Source organism: Humulus lupulus, chromosome 1 (genome assembly GCF_963169125.1).
Source record: "Humulus lupulus chromosome 1, drHumLupu1.1, whole genome shotgun sequence".
In the NCBI taxonomy this organism is placed as follows: domain Eukaryota; kingdom Viridiplantae; phylum Streptophyta; class Magnoliopsida; order Rosales; family Cannabaceae; genus Humulus; species Humulus lupulus.
In genome coordinates, this window is record NC_084793.1 from 285,554,688 (window position 1) to 285,568,998 (window position 14,311).

General features: G+C 35.5%; 1 pseudogene; it reads right to left on the reverse strand.

The window, feature by feature from the left end:
• Positions 1–2,316: 2,316 nt before the first annotated feature.
• Positions 2,317–10,056, reverse strand: LOC133778499 (potassium transporter 11-like; annotated as a pseudogene).
• Between the last annotated feature and the right edge of the window lie 4,255 nt (positions 10,057–14,311).

Sequence of the window (14,311 nt, forward strand, 5' to 3'; positions counted from 1 at the left end):
AGAAAATTGAGAGCATAGAAATTACTATTGGTTTAAGGTCATAAGATAATTAAATAGCTCAAAATTTAGCTGTAAATTGTCACTGCCCCATGGGCATAAAAATCAGATATATAATTACAAAAATTGAAATGGGTTGCAGCCCATGATCTCAGCTTCAAGGGTTAGATGCCTCTCTAGCTGCAGTCCTAGAGGCCTCCGGTCAGCAAAACACAACATAAGTTAGTACAAAATAACAAGGTAATGGGCCTAATCTCGGGGTCTAAGTCAGGATAAGCTGCCACTCGGAGCCTCTTCCTTTTTCTTTCTTCGACCTCGTCTATCTGGCATCGAAAGCGGTCTCGTATATCTTCTTACTCACACCTCTCGTTATGCTCACAGATCAGTCGCTGGTTTCAAGTGAAAGGTGACTCGAGACTTGGTGTTGATGGGTGATAAGGGATAGCGAACTCGGGCCCCCACCAATTCTCAGAGTACTATGACATCTAACATGGAAGAAAAAGGTGAGGGCCCATCATATAGAAAATCATAAGTATAATTTTGATAACTCGAGCTTGAAAAGCTCGAGATAATGAGATTGCCTCAATCAAGACGTAAGACTAAGATATTAACTCGAATGTCATTCCCAAACTATTGTAAAGTTTGGGCACCGAGGATACACCCATGCGAAAGTGGGGAGGATAATATCAGCTTAAAAGAATCTCGAATTTTCAAGGAAAAAGTTAGCAGGTACCCAAAAAGGAGATATTTTTGGGATTTGTGCGTTTAAAACCCTAAACCAATACCCTATTTATTTAGCTACACGAAACCCCCCATTACCAGAAAAACTCCATTGTTAAATGTTTCTACCATTAATTTTTTTGGTCTAAACCATGATTCTAACTACACCAAATCTACTCGGATCAAAAGCTTTCTTAGAGCCAAAGTGAAGCCTTAAAAAACTGGTAAAAACCAGTGTAGGTATTTTCATAAACAGAAGAAACACATAATATATATATATACCAAAGAAAGATAATCAAGAACAAAAACTTACACAAAGTTTTCCGTGGATATGATGAGATCGTCGACTGAAGGAGCAGTTGCAGGAATGATTTCACGGAGTCGAAAATACTGGAGTTAATTTATTTCTTCGGTTTAGAGAACATGCAAAGAGAAAAAAAAAAAAGGGCTCTAGTTCGTTTTTCTTCTCTCTGAAAGTTGAAATAAGGGTGATGAAGAAGAAGAGAGGGTATGTATATACGTCCAAGTGGGATATCAAAGGACAAATTGATCTGGGCCTTTGGTTCGGGTTGAGAAATGATCTGAAGGTTGGGGTTTAGTTATAACATTGGCGAGAAAATAGGGATGGGGTTTAGTTATAACATTGGCGGGAAAATAGGGATATATGAAAGGACGTGGGCAGAGATAGGGAGTACTTGAGTACTCTGGGTGTGCAATCCCTGACACTACAAGAAAAAACAGTATTCATAACACTTAAAAAGTGCTATCTGGGACTATTGATAGCACTTCTGAAAATGCTAACGTAGCCCCTGTTATTAAAAGTCCAGTCTTTTCTATAACATTTTTTTAATGTTATGTTCGGTGTTATCTTAAACTATTCAATAACACATTTTTAGGTGCTATAATATTCAAATAATAACATTTAGATAGAGTTTTTGATTATAAATTTGAAGTTTAATCTTGTATTTTTTTCATAACACTTTTCAACTGTTACATTTGATTATTTTGATAACATTTTTAGTTTGTTATATTATATAAACCATAACGATTTTTTACGCTTATAATATGCTTTTAAATCATAACATATAGTAATAAAATTTTAAATTTTATTTTGATAAGTATACTTATATGGTTTTTTTTTAATTAAAAGATTTTCATTATTGTATTTTGATAAAAAAATTCAAAATTAATCATAAAATGTAATTCTCAATAGATTGATAAACTATAAGTATTACATTAAACAATAACTAATTCAAACCATGAATGTGTCTACTTCATGAGATCTTAGTTCTAACTTAAGTTTGAAAACATAACATAATAAAGTTTTATAATCTTGAACAATTTTTACTTCAAAAATGAAAAATAGAAACATTACAAGATACACAAAAGTAAACCAAACTTGCTCCATCCTTCAATTCATCATCCTTTGTGCACTTGTCTTTGTTGTGAGTCCATTTGCTTAGCTACAACAAAATTTAAATAATTAATGCTTCAACTTAAAGTTATAGTAAACTGAAATAGTACATAAAAAAAGTTAATTACCTAATTATAACTTTATCAGGTGACCATGCAATTATATATTATAACTTTATTTTGCATCTATCTTGTGTCTAATCTTAGTGTGGTGTTTAACTTCAGTTCATTATATGCTGCATAGTATTGAGGATATCTCCCCTGAGGTCCCCCAAAGGCTTCTTGCCATGTGTCAATTAGGATTAGTATCTTTTCCCTCACATTCAAGTCTGGCTGCAGAATTTAAACAATTGCATCGGACAAGTTAGATTTACTAGGAATGCATAGGAGAGATTCACAGTGAAAGGACAAGTTAAAATGGCATAGGAGTTCAATATCTTCCCCAATTTAGTTGAAGCAACTGCTTATGAGCAAATAAAAAAAAAAAGGCCAGTTAATGAGAACACAAAACAGTAGCACCACCAAATTGCATTATTTAACTTTTTTATTTCTGTATTAGTAATTTATTTCCCTTTTGTAGAATAAATAAAAGAGATCATGTTGGACTTCACATTAATCAATATCTGAAACCAAAGTTAAAAATAATCACCTCAATTAAAGTAAGTCCAAATGGCTCAATGAAGGCTGGATTTATGAAAACACCCTACCAAAACAGAGATACTCAAATCAGGTTGAAAAACATACCTCCTAGATAAAAGAAGTGATAGAATTCAGGGACACACGGCACACATATCCTACTCCAGGCACACGAACAAGCCCTAAACTAGGACCAAGTCCAATAATCCATGCCATTGAAATCTTATTATGCATCTCAATCTCGTAGCATCTCAAGGTACCATAATGCCATATATACATGATGGCAAAGAATACTGCTGATATCACGAGAGGAACCCACCCGCCTTGATTAACCTTGAGGACTACAGCGGAGAAGTGCGTGCACTCCACTGCTAATGATAAGACAGTGAAGATCAAGACAAGAATCCAATGGCAACACCACACTAGTATCACCACTAAAATCATGAGAAAGGTTGTCACCAACATGACTATTACAACAGCTGTCCCTTTTGTAAAATGCAGAATTCAAATTACTGAAGTCAGTCCCTACGTTTTTCAAGAAAATCAAAATGTTAGCATGGCTCTCACGTACAAAAACAAAATGTCAAAATTAAGATTACTACGATGTGCATGTATATACTACTGCCCTGTCTGAATTAGATTTTCCAAAAAGTTATGTTCTAATCACTTCACTGGATACAGCTTGGGGAAGTAGATTCTAATGCAAGTCAATAAGAGATGTTGAAAAAAAAAACAATTTGAGATGTCAGGGACAATAACTTTTATTTGGGCCCACCTAGGAACATACTGCCTTTTGAGAGAAGAGAAAAGGCTGACCCAAAAATCCATGCAAAAGTGAGAACATCAATATTTGTCAAGTGATGAGATAAAAATGGTATGATGAGGAAGAGAATCTTAAAGAAAAATAAAATTTTAAACAAACAAATAATGACCCTTTGAATGACTCTTTACCCTGTCAATGTGGTGCAACTAATGCACAAGCACAGCATTCATGTTATGTGACCAGTCCGCCACCAAGGGAAAAAAAATAAGGCTAAGGAGAACACTAAATCTTAATGGACTTTTAGAGAATCATTTTGTTTATGCTACCGCTTTTACTAAAAGGTATATACAAATGTCTCCATGATTATATGTACATATAAATCATAAGCTTACGCTACATGTGGATCTACAAATATATGCACAATACCCATTGGTATGAAATCACCATCCAAACGCTAATACTATAAATAGATTAAGAATATCAGGAGGGTATATTTTATGCTGTGATGGGAAAATGACACAAGGAATCAGTTAAACTTATATGCTGCTTTCCTAGTAGAGATATGTTGTCCCATGGATAATGGATCAACATATTTCACAATTCATCATATAAAAGACTTACCAGAGGCATTTCCAATTTGGTTTTGATTTTTGAACCCAGCTGTCACAGCAATGCAAAGAATCATAAGGATCCAATTTACATCTGGAATATAAACCTGATTCAGGAACCTTTTAGATATATGCACAACTTTGACTCTTGGAAAACAGCCAAGAGCAAGAGCTCGCTTGATCAATGAGAAAGTTGCAGATATGGTGGCCTGACTTGCAACCACAGCAGCTGCAGTTGCAATAACAAACACTGGCCAATATATGCAATCTGCAAAACCAATAATGAAATAATCTTTATAAGCACGCTGACTAGTACAAACCTACAATACTATAAATTCTCTTCCTTCTTTTTCCTTTTTGCTTTGTTTTTTTCTTTCTAGAAACACACACTTCCCAACACCCAACTCAATCATTTTTTTCATCAATATTAGTGGATAACATAGAATTTAATTTTTTTTGACAATGAAAAGGAAATCGATTTTATGGTTGTTGAATAAAATGTTGTTGGCAAGTAGACCGCCCATTTTTCACCTTTACCACTATTCTAGAGATTAAAGGCTGCGAGAACCAAAATTTAAATATTGAGAAACTAACTTCAATGAGCAATGACCTATGATAAGTACTCTTCGTGTTGTGACGAACACAAGAAGCAAGATTTTATTAAATGCCTCTAAAGAAAGTACGATAAGAGACTGTACTAATATTGCATGATAAAACACGAAATTGCAGAACCTAGACTTCCTGTTCTTTAATTTTAAAAATTAAAAGTAAAATGAACCTGGAATAGAATGATAGAAGGCACCAACTATGTGATCTGAATTGTTCATAAGGTATGCTGCTTGTCCAGAGTAGGCTAAAAGAAGGCAAGGAAATACAACTACAGTAAATGCAATTTGTATAGATGAAACTGGAAAGTGGGATAGGTCAGCAAAAAGAGCTTCGGTTCCTGTATATTGTACAGAATAAACAGTCAGGATTTTTTATTTTAGTTTCATGGACCAAAATTAGGTTTGGAAAGGAGAAACACATCAACTGCAAGAAACTTTAGTTTACCTGTTAAACTAAGCATAATGCCTCCTAGAGAAGTCCAACCATCTCTCTTTCCCCTTTTAAAATACCGGTATATGTACACAAGTGAAAAAGCTTTCAAAACGCTGCTATCATACTTCCATATGTTGTATATGCCAATTCCTCCAATTAAGAGAAACCAAAGAAGCACAATTGGAGCAAAAAGCCAACCAACTTTATGGTTTGTTGAATGGATCGGATTGGGTTAGATTGCAGTGAGATATACTTAGCATTATTTTATGTTAAAGGTAGTAATGGATTTGATAAAATATTGTGTAACGACACCATATATCATATTTTTTCCTAAAGGAACAAAACTAAAAGAATAATCACAAGTTGAAATGAAATTTCATATATGCATCTAAGCATTCTACAGCAAGTTTAAGCACTTGTATGAAATTCTTCTGGCAGCGTGTCAAAGTAGTTCTTAAATCTTGAATTATTATTGTACTTCTCCTTCATGCTCCACAGCAACAGCATTGTCTCAGAGGACATTTCGTTCCTCTTTTCTAATATTTGATACTGCAAAACAAATGTCAATCACTAACGAAGTTAATATGCAGAGATGTGATAATTACAATTTGGTAGTTTGATATTGAAATCCAAGAGACCAACGAAACTAGTAACTTGACTGCAAATCCAATATATTTTAACTTTTAAAGATCTAGAGTATATAAAATAATAAAATATTGATTGAGGGAAAAGAAATAAAAATTGAAGATTGATGGTTTGATGATGGAAGTCTCAAACAGATAAAACCAGTAGCTCGGCTGCCAGAGGTATATATATATTTCTTTTATTACTGAAAAATTCAACAAGTTACCACACAGGAAAGAGGGGCTAGGGGCAAGAGAGAGTGAGAGTGAGAGTGAGAGAGAAAACCATAATAAAGAAAGAAAGAACACAGGTGCACATTTTTCATTCAAACAAGAAATCAAGAATTACTGCCAAATAGAGATGGGGATAAAAAAAAAATTATCACTAGGTATGTGTAACAAATTTTCCTTGGATTCATTCACCTATATTTCATATCGAGAAACTCTTATGCTAAATTAGCCAGTCATAAAAGTTTAATACAACTTGATACATAGGATGAATGATATTTTCTCACTGCATAACTAGGAATTTCTTTATGCTTAACAATCTCTAAATACTTGAATAACTGGACTGAATTATGTTTTCCTAGTGGTTGATGTGATCACATAATACTTCTTGACAGAAGATCACCATCTTCTATTTTGAAAAACACAGGATGATTTTGTATCATACTTTGGTTTGCTACCCAAATGGACTAGTCAAAATTGCCTGTTTTTTTTTTTTCTATATAGAAAAACAGAGGGTAATTTTGTATCTAAGTGGTTCACTAAACATAAGGATAAACTGTGACAATTTGCCAGCTAGTTCAAAAGAACATGAGGCCTCCGATTTTTATTTTTATTTTTTGTTACATTGAAGGCTAGTCAATATATGACGGACGGGGATAGATCGTCATTTACCATCAGTTTGAGCTTTGACTAACTCATCTTTGTCTTAAATTAATGGTCAACATTTCTACAAATAGTCACTGTGATTTATTAGCTATATCTGCCTTGTGCATGAGAAAAGTCCCAAAAATAAAGCTCTACCTGTACCACAGTTAGCCCATAATTTCATCATTAGATGCTAAGTATTGCAGCAAACTAAAAGAATCTCATAAAGGGCCCCAAGTCATCTTGAGCTGCTATAACCCAAGGATATAAATAATGCAAGTTTCTCCTTGTTTGGCATTATTATTTGTTGGATACCCCATGATTGAAAACGATTAAGTAAAAATATCAGACCAGTAGACCAGTGAAAATATCAGGTTTTAAACTTCTTTTCCACCTTTAATCTATTCCACACTCTTTTTTGATGGTTGAATGCTAAACAAAATGGCTAGGACAATAACAGCAACAAGTACAACTATGTCTGACACGGAAACAAAATAAATTTCAGAATTGGAAAAGATAGAATTGCACCAAATAATAGAAAATATTCAAACTCGGATGAATGTAGATACCATTACTTATCATGGGGTGGCCAACATTAATCCCACCAATAGCTGACAACACTGCAAAAGAACATTACAATTAAGTATCTCATAAACATTACATTTTTTTAATCGAAAAAGTATCTTCTAATTGAACCAAGAAAGTTTGACTTGTTTGAAAGGGTAGGAAGGAGATCATCAACAAGTATAGTCAAGTGAAACGCTTTGAAAGGTGGCCTATGGCATAGTGTATGTATCTGGGGCAGAATGGGCATGGCTATACAAATTGTCACTCTTGTGGTCCTTGAAAAGCTGTATGGTATATATGGCAGATTTAATAGCAAAGGAGCTTTCAGGGAAAAAGTAAAAGGCAGCAAGCTGACAGCTGGTACTATGATTGGACAACAATTTTATATCAATTTCTTTTTATAAATTTTGGTCAAGAGACAAAAATATTAGAAGGAATTAAGTGAAGGTATCCTTAAACAGTTATTAAAATGGGTTTCTGCTCTCTCCTGAAGAGAATCAGAACAAAGAAATATAGACCTGAAATGGCTGGAGTCAAAATTCCATCCCCAATTACCATACAAGAGCCAATAAGGACAAGAATAAGCATTGTGTTCTTCATAAATGCATATCCCTCCAACCACCTCTTGGTTCTTGCGGCAAATGAGTGTTCACTAAATGTAGAACGACTATAAAATACCATAAAATACATAAACAACATCTAGATTATCATATTTCTTCTCTGAAACATAAATACTTAAATCCCTGTTTCTTTGTATCTTCATTTTTCAATCATGCTATTCATAAATAATCCCTGTTTCTTTGTATCTTCATTTTTCAATTTATTTTAACAAGAAATATATAAAATTTATATGCAAGCATTAGAAGATTAACTTCGGCAAATCAACTTTCCAGGTTGAGAACACTTTACCTTGACCATTATCATTTGCTCTACAAACAATTAGCACCTACTTGAGAAGCGGAATAAGAGTAAGCGAGTATATTATCAAAGATAAAGCTCCAATCAAATCTACTGGGTCTTTAATTCCATCAGGGAAAGTGTTGTAGAAAACATACAACGGAGATGTGCCTAAATCTCCATATACCACTCCAAGGCTCTGGAATGCAAGTTGCAGAAGCATTACTGCTGAAAGCTTCTGGACAAGACAGAATAAAACCAAATCAACAAAGGAACTAAATACGTAGCATCACATGCTAAATTTCTATAAATTTTTGTTTACTCTCATGGCTAGTAGCTGGCCATTTTTAATGCATCGCACAAGCAAATTAAAGTAGAACATACAAATCAACAATAAAATTTTGAGAGAAGCGTATTTCTACATTCTTTCTATGAAGTAAGATGTGCACAAATAACGTCTAGCTCAGAAGTGAAAAATACAGAAGTATCAGTGCTAATATTTTCTAAACAAAACAAAAGCAATTCAGTAAAGGAACCATGCAACTATCATAATATGCTCAATTTCATCAAATTCATTAATCTCATTGCCCGCCATTTTCAGAATACATCCCACAGGAAATTAAAATAGGGCCTAGATAATTGTAATCTACCCTGAGCACAAGCATACAACTATATTGCAGCAATCCCTTCTATATCGGTAATATCCATTTTGACGATTTCCCATATTGTGAGAAAAATCCAAAGCTTTTGAAGTAAACATTTTGCCAGGTATCATGAGTTTGACTTTGATAGGTATTTCAAAAGGATGAAAGACTAAGAGAAAGAGATCTCCAAGAACAAGAAACAAGTATACCTTTTCTGTGTACATGTTTTTAAGCTTTCTAGCCTCTTCGTCCATGGGTTGATCAAGCTTCTGATCTATAGTCCACACAGTACCATTTCTATCAGGACCTTGATCAGTCGTCATATTTGTAGCCATTTTCAACTTGATCATTCAAACTATTCCTTAGAGTTCAACCAATTCACCTCTAAGTTTTTTTCTTCATCAATACTTCGGTTGTGCCATCAGCTTTCTACATATATTGAAAGCCATAAAACTCAACAAGCTCAAATCAATAGGGTTAAAGGAACAACTTTGAGCTAAATGTTAACCTATACAAAAATTATATGGAGATTTTCCTTGTTCAACATACAGACCAAGGTAAATTACAGCATAAAAGGATTGATAATGTAAATATTGGACAATAATAATCAACCATACCTTTAGAAATTGTAAAAACTCGTGATGGTCAATAAATGATAAAGACATGGAATTTACTAGCATTCAATAAGCTTGAATAAAGGTAACACCATAAATTGGCTGATCAAGCAATTAAAGAATAAATCTAAAGGAATTAAGGAATGGAAAGCATCAAGATGCCAAATATGAAAATTTCTCAGCTTCAAAATTAAAATGAAATTACTTTCACCTATAAAAAAATTCCTCACATTTTTTGAAAAGCTAAACCAAATCTTGGAACCTTTTAAGAACCCCCAAGACCTCTTGGTCCAATTTCAAAAAAACTCAACCAAAAAAAAAAACTGAAGAGCTTAAAAATGCAGTGACGCTGTAAAGAAAGGAAAGAAAAAAAATGTAACCTGAACAGTGAAATTCCCAAATGGGTTTCACCTAAAGCTATACATAACACATCAGAGCACAAAAGATCAAGAAAACACAATAAAGAAGATGGAAAAAAAATGAAAGCCCAGTAAAGAAATTGACATACCCATGAAGAAAAAAGGCGAGGAAGTGAAAACCCAGATCCTGAAAGAATGGTTCTTCGGGTTTTTCATAATTTTAGACGACATAGAAGAATAAATAGTGAAGTTTGAATAAAAGGGTTGTTGAGCGATGCTCTGCTTGGTTGTGTAGACGAAAAAAAAAAAGAGAAAGAAAGAGAAGCTGAGAAGCATGAAAGAGAAGTTGAGAAGCAAAGAAAGAGACTAGGAAACCAGAAAGAAAGAGAAGCAAAGAGACGAAAGAAAGAAAGAAAGAGAGGCAAAGAAACGAAACCAGAAATTAGGGATTCAATGGAGGCTTAGGGGTTCGGAGGCTGAGACTAGTTTACTGTGTGCTTCCCTGTCTCTTATTTTCATTTGGCGCCTAGTTATATATTTCATATGGCGCCAAATGAAATTTCACATATTCGGTCGTGTGTTTTTTTAATTGCTTATTAATAGCACTTTTAAATAAGTGTTATTTTTTAATGTAATATATACTAAAAATTATTGTAGTGTGAGTTACATGTGTCCATACTCAAGTGTGGAAGGTGTCACATTTTCAAAAGGAGAAGTTCAAAAGTTTCCTTCTCATAGGATTCGAACCAACACATGTGAGGGGGCAAAATGTTACACCCAAATTTCGATATCGTGATAAATGGGCCTCAAAATGTAGGCTCGTAAAGTGTAAGCTCGAAAATGTTGAGTAAGGGCTCAACACTTGTAAAAATTAACATGTTTCCTAATTTGTTCTTATTGGTGACCGAGCACCAGCTAAGACGGTTCGAGCTTAAGTACCAAGCTCGAAAGGACGGAACTTCTCCGAAGTTTATTAAAGCAATTCGAACCATCGTTGCAGGCTCGAAAAGGTTGATCACCGAGGGCTAAGCTCGATGGAATTTCTGGCTAAGGATGAGGCTAACCAGAATGACGAGCTCGTGATGATAGTCGATCTAGAAAGTCAGTAAATTGTATCCTCGAGGTCGATATCCAGTTTGAATGCGATTGATGTTAGAGAATCTATATTCCTTGGGGATTTGTTGTAGTATGATAATAAATCCCGATTGTCATGGGATATTACGTGATTAATATACTTATTTATATGTATTTCAAATTTGAATTGTAACTTCTCGAAATAAAGGGAAGATATTTTTATTAACCAGTCTATTAATAGACTGGAGAATTTCATTTGTGGGTAGGCACAATTTGGTTCTAGGAATACTCTGCAAAAATTGCTTTGTAAAAGCTTTAAGAGAATTCCACCACTCAATAATATTGACTTGTGGACTAGGAAGATTTTAACTACTGAACAACGTAAAATCCCAATTGTTTTGGTTTATTTTTTTTAATTCTGTGTTTAGTGCTCTTCATATTTCAGTTGACAAAAAACGACGTCAACAGAATAGATATTTCGTTAAAATGTTAAGTTGTACATGGGATCCCATAATAAATGTTTACAAAGTTGTTTACAGTTCCAAAAGGGTAATTACAACTCAAAAGTTACAACCCGCCAACCTAAGTGACAAAAATAGGGTTTAACCCTAGTTCCTTTGAACAACCTTGGTCGTGGCTGTAACGCCCCGGTTAGCCAACACCGTTACTATTTGTTTTAAATAGTACTTAACCCACTAAAAAAGCTATTAGGCCATAAACTTGCATCTAGATGTGATTAATGGCCTAGGGTTAAAAAATTTGGTTAAAAGGAAGGGATGTTTCATTAAAACATTAAACTGTACATGGGATCCCATAATAACATTTACAAAGTTGCTTACAGTTCCAAAATGGTCATTGCAACTCAAAAGTTACAATCTGTCGACCTAAGTAGCAAAAATAGTGTTTAACCCTAGTTCCTCTGAGAAACCTTGGCCGTGGTAGTCAAGTGGCAAAATAGTGTACATATCGCCACCTAAGCTCTCCAACTCATGGCTGGTCCAACTTTTCTTTTCCTTTGCCTGCACCACATAACACCCATGAGCCAAGGCCCATAAAGAAAACTTTAACATGCTCATAAGCAGTGATTAACATATATCTAAATCACAATAAGCATGCCCAGCAGTAATAACCCTACTCATGCATGCATACTGTTCATATAAATGACTACAGTGTCATATGAGACCAAATGCCCTAAGCAAATGGTTAATTGAATCTTATTGAGACCTGTTGCCCAAGTGCATGACTAATAAGTCACTCTGGGGCTCAGTGCCCTAGGATCTGGGCCTAATAAGTCACCCTGGGGCCTGTTGCCCTATCCTTTGTATAACAAGCCTTGGAGCTAACCAAGCGTACCAGACGCTTTAGTTTTCCACGACCATTGGGTCGGAAAAGTGTATGATGCACTCCTGATTAGTTCTAACCATATCAACGAGCGCTCAGCACGTTATTGTCTCCCTTGACTAATAAGTCAATGCTTTACGACCAACGCTCAGCACTATTGTCGTCCTTGACTGATAAGTCAATGCTTTCTCAAGTATATAATGCTAATAGGCATTCATCATATAACAAATATCCATATACAAAGCATTCAACATGTCTTAATCAATCATTCACAAGCATCATCATAATCATGCGCATTTACAAGGGCCAATGCCCAATCAAGACTATATTCAACATACGGGGCAAGCCCTAATTATCTATGTCACATAATAGTTGCAGGTTTCTAACCTCAGGTCCGATTATAATGTAAAATATGAACGATCCTCCAGCACGATCCTGATCTTGAGCCCCTAGCGGTAACCTATTCATAACCAATTATAGAATCATGTCAATAACGAACAAATAAAGGCTTCTAGACCAAGTCCTAGCCTCCGGGACCTCGAATTCTACCAAATCGGGTAGTAGATTTGATCCTAAGCCTTAAGGTTTAAAATCCCGTCATTGAAACTTAAGGTCGCCAAAAATGGTCAGGCGAGCCACGACTTGACCCTGGGGGTCGCGACGCTCCTCCCAGACAGACAACCTCCCCTGGCAGGAAAGGAGACGCGGGTCGCGACTTGCCCCTGGGGTCACAGCGCGCCTCCTAGGCAGAAACTTTCTCTGGCCCTGGGTTCACACGGGTTGTGACGCGACCCTATGAACCCAGAACCCCTATTTTTTCTTCAGCTGAAACTCAACCAATTCCTAAACAATCCCAAAATCAGAACTAAATCCCAGTACAACATTATCGCCAAACTAGCAACAAAACCCAAGCTTTAACACACTCAAAACACCACCAAGAACTCAATCCAAAACCTTGAACTTTCAAGATCAAGAACAACTAAAACCACAGCAAAAGTATATTTAAAAACAGGGTTATAATCCATACCTCCACTGTGAATTGAAGCCTCTTAGCTGTAGCAATTCAATCTTAACCTCAAGCTTTAAAATCTTAAGAATTCCTCTAGTCTTGCCCCAAAATCAAGCCGAGAGAGAGAGAAAGAATGATCGAGAGAGAGTGAACATCTGATAATTTTGAGTGTTTCATTCCACTAAGTTCAAAGTATATCCTCCCTTAAGCTAGGAAATGACCATTATACCCCTTAGCCTAGCTTAGGTTCTAAAATACCCTTAAGGGCAAAGTGGTCATTTGACTCACACCCAGTTAATCATAATTAACGCCTTATAATTCCCGTTATTTCCAATCCTCAAATAATTATCAAATAATTTCCCATTACCTGCTCAATCCCGGTAATGTACTAAGTACCAAATTACCCCTAAGCTCACCCCGAGCCTAGTATTTGAACCATTTATGACCAAACCGCTAGCTTGCCTCCTAGGATCGCCTCATGCTGAGTAACCCAAGAATATCCACATAATAATGTGGACTCACACATATATGCACACAAATATACAAATATGCCCTCAACGGGCCAAAATTATGAAAATTCCCTTCTAATATGAAACGGGCCCACATGCAAGCAAATATAGCCATATAATAATACAACACATGATCATGCATATAATCACATAATAATATAATAAACAAATTATTTCCCTTCTGCCCCCCTAAACAAGGCACTAAGCCGCATTATATAATTTGGGACGTTACAACTTTCCCTCCCTTACAGAAATTTCATCCTCAAAATTTTACCTGAACTGCTCGGGATACTGACTCTGCATAACGGACTCCAGCTCCCAGGTCGCTTCCTTGACCTTGTTGTTCCTCCATAATACCTTAACCAATGGTATAGTTTTTTTTCTCAGGACATTGTCCTTCTTGTCTAAAATCTGGATTGGCTGTTCCTCATAGGAGAGATCTGCCCCAAGCTCCAGATCTTCGTAACTCGACACATGAGTCACATCTGACACATATTTCCAAAGGGCTGAAATTGAAAATAAATTATGTATGGCCGATAGTGCCGAAGGTAACGCCAACCTACAGGCCACCTGACCAATCCTCTCCAGGATCTCAAATGGTCCTACAAATCTAGGGCTCATCT